The sequence below is a fragment of the Micromys minutus genome (genome assembly GCF_963924665.1).
Source record: "Micromys minutus genome assembly, chromosome: X".
NCBI classification, from domain to species: Eukaryota; Metazoa; Chordata; class Mammalia; order Rodentia; family Muridae; genus Micromys; species Micromys minutus.
The window spans coordinates 37613737-37625813 of NC_137970.1; the positions used below are offsets into that span (position 1 = coordinate 37613737).

The window sequence follows — 12077 nt, forward strand, 5'->3', positions numbered from 1 at the left end:
ACAAATACGCTGATGGGAGATAATAGGCAAGTTAAAATGTAAAGTAGTAAATGTGAAAAATGAACATAAGGTTTGAATTATACTGCAATTTGTTTTCAAATTTCCATTGGCATATGTTCACTGTGAACAGTGCTAGATTCCATAAAGATAATTTATTTTATGTATATCATGTATTGTGTATTATGTATCTATGCCCTTCCTTTTCTTTCTCTTCTGTTTTTTCTCCCAAGTTCTCCAGCCTTTCTTTTGCCACAAATGCATTATAATATACACATTTAATATATATGTATTAGATCATATAAATATCATATACATATAAAGTCATATACTTATATGATTTATTTACTATTACATTTATTTATTTAAAGTCTAGGATCTACAAATAAGAGAAGCATACATAATGTGAGTATACATCACTGAAAATTACATGATTTCATTTGTCTTAATTGAGTTGCTGGAATTTTAATTCAGTAACATGGCTGCTCTGGCAAGGGTGTGTGATCAGGTTGGAATATAGGCATACCCTTAATACACACCTTTAATCCATCTGTCTAGAATAAAGAGTCACTTTTAGTGCATGCCTTTAATCCTTAACAATGATATCTAAGTGGTGCACAGTTAAGTGAGGGTAGTTTCTTGAGTTCAGACAATGCAATGAAGTTCGGTTGAGTTCAGTTCAGTGCAAAAGGTTCAGCTGAGTATAACTCAGTTAATTCGAGTCCATGCAGTTTCACTGAGTTTTATTCAATTCATGCTGTCAGTGAATTTCAGATCCTGGAGTTCAGAGGCAGTTTTTATGAGTAGAAAAATTCAGTCAAAAGCTGATAGATAAAAATTTCAATCAATCAGGTTGAAGAGGAATTTGGATCAGAACAGCTGAGTGGAGCCAGCCAGTCAGCGTTCAGAAAGAGCTAGAAACAGTGATTTTATTTTGCTGCAAGCCTTTGAGACTATAATTACCTCTGGCAAATAAAAGTTACTTTTACATGAGTACATAATTCTCCATTATATACACATACCACAATTTATATATCTATTTCTCTGTTTGTCAAACTTACAACTGGTTGCATATCTTGAATATTGGCTTAGATTATTTCTGGTATATACCCAGAAGTATTATTGGATTTCATATAGTACTTCTACTTTTAGATTTTTTTTTATGGGAGGCCACTATATTTATTTTTCACAATGGATGGTATAATTCATCTTCATATCAGTAGTGTTCATGAATTATCTTTCTCTTCATTGTCACAAGACTTGTTGCTATTCATTTTCTTTAGGATAACCAGTCTAATTTGAATGGGATGAAATTTCAATGTGGTTTTAATTTTTATTTTTTACTGTCTAAAATATTTAATATAGTTCATATGTTATTTAAATACTTGTATTTTATGTTTGAGAAACTTCTGTTCATTGATTGGATGGTTAGATTGGGATTCTTTTGAAGTTTTAATAAATTTTTAAAGTATTCCTATGTCAAAAACATAGATAGCAAAGGTTTTCTCTGACTTCGTAGGCTTTCTCTTCTTTTTCCTTTGCTGTTAGCATAGTTTTTTTTTTTTATACTTGTCAGTTCTATTTATTTCTTGAGGTTATTCATGTCTTGCTTATGTGTATAAATTTAAACTTTTTTCTAAAATTTAAGTTTCAGATTTTATATTATGGTCTTTGATTAATGTGTAACTTATTTTTGTTCAGAGTGAGAATTTAGGACATGGTGAGAAATAAACCTAGTCTCACTCTTCTAAATCCTGAAAAAAAATGACATAATAGAGAATTTACTAATGGACATGAACATTAGGGGGTATAAACAGGCATAAAAATGTCACAGGACAATTTTTAAGACTCTGTCAGTCTCTCCTTTCAGCACATGGAACAACAGGATTAAACTCATGTGATCAGACTGGGCAGTAGTCACTTTACTTCACTGAACGCTCTCACCTGCTCACATGAAATGTCTTTATGTTTGTATACAAAACTGAAAAAAATGAAAGTCTTATAAAATATTGTAGCTACATTGATGTGTTCTTATTTACTTACCTATTGTTATTATTATCACTATTGTTTTAGACAGAGGATCTCTGTATAAAACTTGACATTCTGCAACTTACTTTGTGGACCAAGCTGGCCTCAAACTTAGAGAGACTGACCTGTTCAGCCTCTACCTCCAGAGTGCAAGAAACAAAAAGAATGCAGCACCATCACTGGGCTCATTTATTTGTGCTTAAAATATGTGAAATAATGCATATATCATGACTGGCACATACTAGATATGTAATGCATGTTAGCTAGTGTCATGTAAAGAGACTACATACCCATTGGACTAATTATAGGCCTATGAATTAGTCTGAAGAAAGAATTTTAAAAAATGTCTTCCAAATCTCCATTAGGAGTAAGGTTATGAGAATACAAGAAAATGAATATTTTGACATTTCTAAAAAATAGTCCTGTGGGGGCAGGCAGAACAATTGGATTCCCCATAGGACATAGAAAAATTAATTATAGATGCTGGTCGTTGTCTTCATTAGAATATAATATCAATCCGGTGTCATTTTGAAGAGGGTTTGTGGGCAAAGAATGTAAATATAAGATACATAATCCAAAAATATTAATATATATTAATATATAAACAATAATAATATAATGTGATTTAATTCTGTTTGTTATTTTTAAAGATAGATGGACACACTGAATAAGACATTATATTTCAAACATTTTATTGTTAGCCTAGTTTCTGGCTAATATCCAATATATACAAAGAACTCAAGAAGTTAGAGACCAGAGAATCAAAAAATCTTATTAAAAGTAGGGTACAGAGCTAAACAAAAAAAAATTCTCAATTGAGGAATATCTAATGGCTGAGAAGCATCTAAGAAAGTGCTCAACATCAATAGCCATCAGGGAAAGGCAAATCAAAACAACCCTGTGATTCCTCCTCACTCCAGTCAGAATGGCTAAGATCAAAAATTCAGATAACAGCAGATGTTGGCGAGAATGTGGAGAAAGCGGAACAGACCTTCACTGTTGGTGGGGTTGTAAACTGTTACAACCACTCTGGAAATCAATCTGAAGGTTCTTCAGAAAATTGGACATAGTCCTACCTGAAGACCCAGTTATTCCACTTCAGAGCATATACCCCAGAGATGCTTCAACATACAATAAGGACACAGGCACCACCATGTTCATAGCAACCCTATTTATAATAGCCAGAGGCTGGAAAGAACCCAGATGTCCTTCAGTAGACGAAAGGATACAAAAATTGTGGTATACTTAGACAATGGAGTACTACTCAGCTATCAGAAACAATAACTTTATGAAATTCTTAAGAAAATGGATGCATCTAGAGAATATCATCCTGAGTGTGGTAACCCAGTCACAAAAGAACAGACATAATATGCAGTCACTGATAACTGGATACTAACCCCAGAAAGCTCTGAACACCCCAGAAACAACTCACAGGCCATATGAAGCTAAAGAAAAACAAAGGCCAATAAGTGAAAGCCTCAGTCCTTCTCAGGACAAAAATAAATGTATAGCACCCTCTCAGAGTGTGATTCACCTGGACCTTAAACCATTAATAAACCAAGAGCTAAAAATATAGCCTTGTGGCAATTTTTGTTATTCAAAAATCATTATGTTTAATCTATACACAACAAGAAATCTGACTGTTTCCATGTTACATTCTGTTTTAAATGTACTTTATGCTTATGGTAACTAGTAGATTCCAATGCATACTATAAAACTCTAAAAGAATTAAGTACTGACAAAAATATATTCATATAGTATTATGCCAAAATGCATTTAAAAATCTGTACATGTATCTCTCTTTTTTAAAATAAAGTTGAAAGAAAAAAAATAAGGCTGCTATGAACATAGTTAAAAAACATAGTTTCTGACTTTTATTTATTTACATATAACCATTTCATAAATATATTTACATGTTAAATATTAACAAGAGGTTTCTGGTTTTTAGTTCGTTGCTTATTATTTCTTTGAAAATATTTATATTTTGACTTCAAATGTGATGTAGTAATTTTATAATAGCTTTAAATTAGAATCTATTCCACTCTAAATTTAACATGATTCTCTGTCTTCAGTTGCCCTTCAAAATGCAATCAATATGTGTACTTTATCCATGAATTTTGTGATCATACACCTGTTAGAATAATCTAGCCCCTTATAAAAATATAAATTTTGAAAAATAGTTAAATATAAATTTGGTACAATTCTACTTTAAATGTCCCTGTGTATCACATTCTAATTATTACAGATGAGTCTGTCCTTAGAGTAAAACAATTTTCCAATTCTAGCTAAGGTTAACTCTCAAGGGAGTTTCTGATCTGAGCCTCTATCATAAAACTTAAATAGCTTTTGATGTATTTTTGAAGGATAATGCATACCTTAGACTGCATGTTCTTTGGAAATGAGATTAGTACTTGATTGTGCTTTCCTCCATATTACCAATTTATCTATTATTGGGAATAAATCTCACCAAGCTGCAGAATATTGAGCTCAGGATTGTGACTTGACACCTGGAATTCACCCTTGAAGACAGACACTTTTGTTTAGCAATTAACAAGTGCTCCAACTCATTTTATTTAAAGCTGCTACTAAAAATCAATTTATAAATATATCATTGCAAGTGTGGATCAGAATGCACTATTAAGTATGAAACATGCAATGTATTACTATTTTCTTTCCCTTAATAGTTACTTAGAACTACATGTTAAATTGATGAAGTTAATGTTAATTTTTCTCAAAAATCAGGATAACATGATTAGAGTAAAGTCATTCAAGGAATTCTATTTGTTTACCTTTTATTCTATTTACTTATTTATAATATTTATTTATATTATTTTTATGTGAATATGCTTGCTTGTGAGTGTTGGTTTGTGTGCCATGTTCCTGCTGGTGCCTGTCATGATATGTAAAGCTATGAGGTTCCAGTAAATGCAGTTACAAGTTGTTGTGAATCCCCATCCTGGTGCTGAAAACCAAACTCTGGTCCTATACAAGAGTAGTTATAAATCTTAACTGATCTGTCTATTCAGACCCATTTTATTTCAATGGAATTTAAAATATATGTGGACAGACCTTAAAATATACCTAAAAGAAGAATGTAGCTTGACTACATTTAATTAAAATCAGATGTCTATCAAGTTGTCAATAAATGTAAATATGATTTTGTTATTTTGAGGATTATTACTGTAGAAATGAAAACCCATCTTTTGTGTTTAAAGAGATGACAAGTTAGATCTTTATTAGCTTGTGTTCTTTCTGTGTTGGGTGGTGCACTTCAATAATATAAACAGAGGCAGGTACATCTCTGAATTAGAATACAGTCTGACCTATGTAAGGAGTTTCAGGACAGCTATGACCTACATAAGAAGATGCCATTTAATTTACTCTTCTTTTGCCTTATGAATTTAATATGTTCCAGTACAGTTAGTAAATGATCAGCCTACTAAATTACATTGAAATTACTGCTTAAGTACCTACAGTGTTTTTGTTGTTTTGTTGTTGTTCTTCATAGCAGAAAATTAAATAATTTCTACACTTAAAAAATTGTTTACAATAATTTTCCAAGTAGTTTTCCATAGCTTTCAATAGTAGGGAAAGTAAGCAATAGATATCCATACATAAAAACAGAATTATGCAAATGTATTATTCAAATTATATTTGAAAAATATCTAATGGTTTTGTTCCAAATTCATCCAACCCTTCCCCTTTGTTACTGAATAGATAACTATATAACAAAAAAAGAACAGGTAAATTTAAATTATTACTTAAATAATATTGCAAACATGGAAGCTAGGGACATAATGTCATACTTCCTAGCATTATCTTTATGAATATATGTAGATCATTCAAAACACAATAGATACATTTTTGTTAAATTCCCTTGCCTATTTATTACACTCAACAATATATTGATGAAAATTTATATTATACATTTTATCTAAAACATGTAATTTCAAAAATATTCAGTACAATTAACTTTATCTTTTTAGAAAAAAGGATGACATATATAATATGATGCTTTGCCTTTTTAAAAGTGTTATTGGAAACACTTTTTATTGGCACATAAAAACCACATTTTTCTTATAAATCCATAGCATTCCTCTGTATAGATGTAGCCTGAGTTAATCAATTTCCTCTTGACATCACTTAGTTTGGCTTTGATTGCTTATTATTACATTGCTTTGATAAATATTATACCAATTTGTATTTTATTCAGTTTGATCATTTCTAGCAAAGCATATTTTCCTTCATTAAAATTACATCATGGTTTACTAGCAATGTATAGAAATGTTTTGTTTTATTTGTAATAGTTTAATTCCCTGGTTAGATTTTGGCAAGTTGGTAAAAATAGAGTTGTCTTGAAAGAGGGAACTTCAATTAAAAATATGACCCCATAATTGGATACTAACACCAGAATGCTCTGAACACCCCAGAAACAATTCACAGACTATATGAAGTTCAAGAAAAAACAAAGGCCAAAAAAATGAAAAATCATTATGCTTAATCTTTTCACACCAAGAAAACTTTGATTATTTCCAGGTTACATCTTGTTTTACATGTACTTTATGCTCATTGTAACTAGTAAGATTTTAATGTATATGATCAAACCTCTAAAAAAATCAAGTACTGACACAAATGTGTTCTTATACTTTTATGTAAAAATGCTTTTAAAATCTGTACATTTATCTTTGTTTTTTTAAAAATAAAGTTGTTCAATTAATTTAAAAAAAGAAAAAAAAAGGAATATGACCCCATGAAATTGGCCAGTGAGAAAGGCTGTGGGGAATTTTAAAAATTAATGATTGATATTAGTGTGCTCAGCTACCTGTTACCAATGCCAATTCTGAGCAAGTGGTTCTATGTTGTGTACAAAAGCAGTCTCAGCAAGCTAGGAGGTAAACAAGCCTGCAAGTAGCATTGCTTCAGGTTCTTTCGTTGATTTTCTGCCTCCAAGTGTAGGGCAAATACATTCTGTTCCAAGTTGCTTTTGGTCATTCATGGTGTGTTTTATTTAAGCAATAGAAATCCTAAAACTGTTGCCAATTACAATTTTATAAATGTGTGTCTTGTGAATATGAAAAATGAATCTTATACTGGCTAGTATTATGTCAACTTGACTCCTACTCTAGAGCTAACTGAGAACAGGGAGACTCAAAAAAAGTCTCTGTAAGATCTGGCCTTAAGGTGTTTTATTAATTAGTGATCAATTTTGGAGGACCCAGCCCATTGTAGGTGATATTATTTCTAGGCTAATAGTCTTGTGTTCTATAAGAAAGAGGACTGAGCTAGCCAGGAGGAGCAAGCCAGTTGGCAGTAACCCTCTATCAATGGCTGCTTTCAGGTTTATGCCATGTTTGGGATCCTGTCCTTACTTTCCTTACTGATCAACAGAATGTAGAAGTTTAAGCCAAATAAACACCTTTCTCCATAACTTGCTTTTTGGTCATGGTGTTTCATCACAGCAATAGTAACCATAACCAAAATAAATCTGTGTAGTGTACTTGTGAGTTTTTTATTAAATTTCTTCTTTGACAATTTCATGTATGTATATAATATATTGTGATTATTTTAACCTCTCTTATTTCCCTCCTATTTTCATCTACACACTTTCACTACAAGTTTCAAGTAGACTTACTCTCACTAAAATTATAAGTGAAACATCTGAAAATCATTTTTATTATATTATTTATTCGTTCTCAGGGGCTGAACCAAGAGTTAAGCATACTAGACAAGTATTCGACAAACATATATAAATTTCTACTACTCTAATATTTTATTTTTATTATAATAATTTAACTGACACAGAAAAAGTAAACATATTCATATTAATGGGGTACCATGTATATTCTCTAAACATAATATTGATGATGTCTGTATCAGTATAACATAACTATCTCCATGAGCATTTTACTTGTTCATAGTGAACACTTTCAATTTTTTTTAATTTTACAAGCTTTTATTTTTCATTATATCCTCAAGGCTCATAATTTCTCTTTAGGTTCTTAATTTTCAACTAAATGAGCTGGAATCTTCTGCATGCATTCTTGTCTTACTGTACAGTAACACTTGATATAGTCAATACAAGCACTATCAGAGAATGTTACGTGGTGTGAAAAGAAGACTAGGTTTTGTCTATCTCATAAACAGAACTTAAACTTCAAATGGATAACCTTGAAAACTGAGTCTGGTACATAATTATAGAAGCAATAGACATTTAAAAACTAACAGGTCAAATTATGTGAGGTAAAATTTTACCTCTTGATAGAGGTATAATTGTTATCAACAGTACAGCAAACTATTTTGCTTTGGATAAAAATCTAGTATTTTAAATACCTTTCTTTAGCCTTTGGTGTATTTCAGCTGCTCTACTTCAGAGCCAGTAAACACTAAGCTTTTTACAATGACTACTTGATAGTGAGGTCCAGTTTCATGGTATAATTCTGGGCATTCAATGTTTGTCAAAGTGTCACCCATCATAAAGCAGCAGGTGGAAGTGTTGTACACAGGCTACCTCAGGCACACAGGCATGAATCATATAGTTTGGAAATAGTTTATTATTGTTATAAAATGGTGAACCTGTCCCTGACTTACAGGTAATACTTGGGTACTGAAACCTCAAGTACCTGAATGTAGTCACTCAATAGTGAGAATAGAGTATGATGATAAAGGTAGCACTATACATTTTAAAAGTTCAATTTGATGAAGACTGCTTAAAAATTAGGTAAGATAAAATGATGACCTCTTGTCTTCTGCTTAGCGTCACCTGCACTAAAACCACAGGTTAGAAACACAGCTACGATTGGGTGGATAAATGGCTCCGTAGCTCCGACTGCTCACTACTCAGGCAGAGGACGAGGATTCAGTGCCTAGCATCCAACTGCTGTAACTCCACTTCTAGGGATCTAACGCCCTCCTCTGGCGTCCCTGGGCTTCTGCATCCCCATCCCATCAACTCTGCAGGCTCAAACATGCACAGAAAGATGTTTTTCAACACCTTCTAGACTGGCAAGTGACCTGAGTTTTAACTCCTGGAACTGATTTAGAGAAGTGACTCCACTAAGCTGCCTTCTGTCCACCACACAGGCTCTGTGCACATGTCCACATTGCCACCCTGGCATCTAAGATTATTACTAATTACAACTCTTCCTTTAGGGATAACAAAACAATTTTGGTTGCTGTTACCTTAACATCAAAGTGTTATAGTCTTTAAAGTGTGTAAAAATGATCGGTTATTCTCTGCATGTGAATACGTATTTAATCCATTAAAAAAAAAAAAAAAAAGAAACGAAAAGGTAAGTTATTTCTCCAATTCTTAGCAGGGCTCCAACTCCTGTGAGTACTAGGTGCATCCAGTGTTTTTGAGACTATGTGGACTGCATGCATTTTACCCTACTTTCTTAAATGCAATTATAAACCTTAACTTACTGTAAATGATCTAAAAAATGTCATGTATATGGTTGCCTCTAAACAGTATATATAAAAGTTTGAGTACTAAAATTTACATTAATCAAATTGTGAGCCCTGAAAAACAATTATAAAGTATGAAAACATAAGAATAATTATGGTTAAACATTCACTATGTTCTAGGCACTTCACCCATTTTCTGCATCAGCCTGGCAAAATGGCTGTGCTGGCTGGTTTTGTGTCAATTTGACACAGGCTAGAATCATTGGAAAGGAAGGAGCAGCTATTGAGAAAATGCCTTTATAAGACTGGGCTATAGGAAAACCTGTAGAACATTTTCTTAATTAGGGGTTGATTGGGTAGGGCCCACCAATTATGGGTAAAGCCATCCCTGGGCTGGTGGTCCTGGGTTCTATAAGAAAGCAGGTTGAGCAAGCCAGGGGAAGCAAGCCAGTAAGTAACATTCCTCCATGACCTCTGCATCAGCTCCTGCCTTCAAGATTCTGCCATGTTTGAGTTCCTGCCCTCACCTTTGATGCTGAACAGTGATGTGGAAGAGTATGCTGAATGAACTGGTTCCTCCTGGAGTTGTTATGGTTATGGTGTTTCATCACAGCAACAGTGACTAAATAGGACAATGGAAAATTCATTTTGCTCATGCAGACACAGGTTCAGGAGTCAGCTCCACTCTACAAGTTTTCTTTTACATCGTGGTGGTACTTGTCCACTTTTTTTTTTAAATTATTATATGTATATGAGTTTACTGTAGCTGTCTTCAGACACATCAGACATTTGGCAGGCTAGCATAGAAAGTTAGGTTAAGGCTGTCAGCAGTAACTGTTAAATCGTTTTTTTTTATAAATATACAGTGAGCAAGGATTACAGAGTGCATTAAACCACATTAGAAAGGTAGAACGCATGCAGGAGACCTGTGGTGAAGGCCCTGGTGTGGAACATGATCTTCTCTCGACAAGCTCGGCCTGATGACATCTCTGTCCTGTAGAGTGTCTTCCTGAGATGGACCCGTCTGTCTGGCTTTCTGAAGCTCTGTTCTGAGGTCACTACACTCTTTCCTCAGTAGTTCCAGCTCTTGTTCCAAACCATGGATCTTCAAGTCGCAGCTTAGCTTCTCCACCTCCCAGTTGGATGAGGGTGGATTTAAATTCCTCATCACCTGCTGAGTCTCCACCTCTGTTCTTAGCTGCAGAAGTTATACTTCTTTAGACTGTAGCTGCTCATTCAACACTTTCAAAGATTCAGAGTTGTCTTTATTTATTTTTTTCCAATTTGTTCTTCAGATTGTCTCTATCAATGCAAACATCTTGATATGCATGATAAGCCTTATTCACTTGGTCTCGTTCCACAGGACTCATTTCTTCTTCTACTCAAGCTCCAACAAGCTTTTCTTCCAAAGCCCTTATTCTTTTCTTTAAGAAGGAGTTTTCTTTCTCTGAATCCTTAAGTCTCTTCTTGATGTCTTCATAAGCAGTGACCAGGGCAAAATGTGAATCAAAAGACTCATCTCCAGGATAGGCTGAGAGCGGGGTTACTGTCTCTCTTGGGTGGGCCTTTTCATGATTCAGAATGCAGATGTCATCTTCTACTAGTGTGTCCATGGCAGCTTGCAATCCAGCCAGAAAACAGGACCTGAACCCTGGCTACATAGAGCGGTCACCAAGCCCTCAAAAATCTTTTATTCAGCTTTTTATAATATATAGCATATTATTTCAGGATATTAACATACTACTTTCAGCAGCATACCAAAATGGCGTTATTTCCTTCCTTTAGTGTCCAGTCATTGCTCTTTCTCTATACCTTCTACCTGAATTCTTTACCTAGCATCTGGCAGCAATGATTCTACTCTTAAGTTCTACTGTCTTTTCATCCATTAAAAGTAATGTACTAACTATAAAGTTATGTCATTAGCTCTCATCAATCTTTTTGACTTTCCTTGTGATTTGGTTTGGTTAAAAAAAAAAAAAATGAGAACCATCAATTTATTTTCTCTTTGAAACTTCTCAACTCGAGTTTTTGTTGGAAAATACTACTGGCTAACAACTTAATAAACTCAATCAGGTTTGTAATTTTGTGTTTTTTAAAGTTTAAAACAGCTCTGGGGAGATGACTCAGCAGATAAAAGTATGACTTTTCTAGCAGATGAATTGGGTTTGTTTGTAAGAATACATATTGTAGTTTAAAAAAAAATCTGTAACTCCATTTCAGGGTGAGCCTAACATCATCTCATGGACTGTGTGCACACCATACATACATACAGACAAAACATTCATGGGCATTAAAAAATAGTTTAAAGCAACTTGAATTTACCCTAATGTATACTATAATGAATCAAAAAAGAAAATATTTTCTTCCCTCTAAGTAACTTCCAACTATCCAAAAATAACTAATTTTTAAAAAGAATTTAAACAAGAATGCTAGTAAATATAGGACAGCTTTACATGCAATAGGCTGAGGAAGAAGGATTAAGAGTTTGAAACCAGTAATTACTATGTACAGGGGAATACTTTCTCTACTTTTCACTATTATTCTTTAGTCTTTTATTATAGCCCAGTCATTATCCCACCTTGTCTGCCCTCTGACTGTTCCTCATCCCATACCTCCTTTCCTGTCTCAAGATGATGCCCCCCACCCCC

The 12077-nt window shown here is 33.4% G+C and overlaps 1 pseudogene across 1 annotated transcript; it reads right to left on the reverse strand.

The window, feature by feature from the left end:
* Positions 1-10327: 10327 nt before the first annotated feature.
* On the reverse strand, positions 10328-11045 carry LOC308414868 (5-azacytidine-induced protein 2-like; annotated as a pseudogene). Its single transcript has one exon. The product of its transcript is annotated as a 5-azacytidine-induced protein 2-like (transcript).
* Between the last annotated feature and the right edge of the window lie 1032 nt (positions 11046-12077).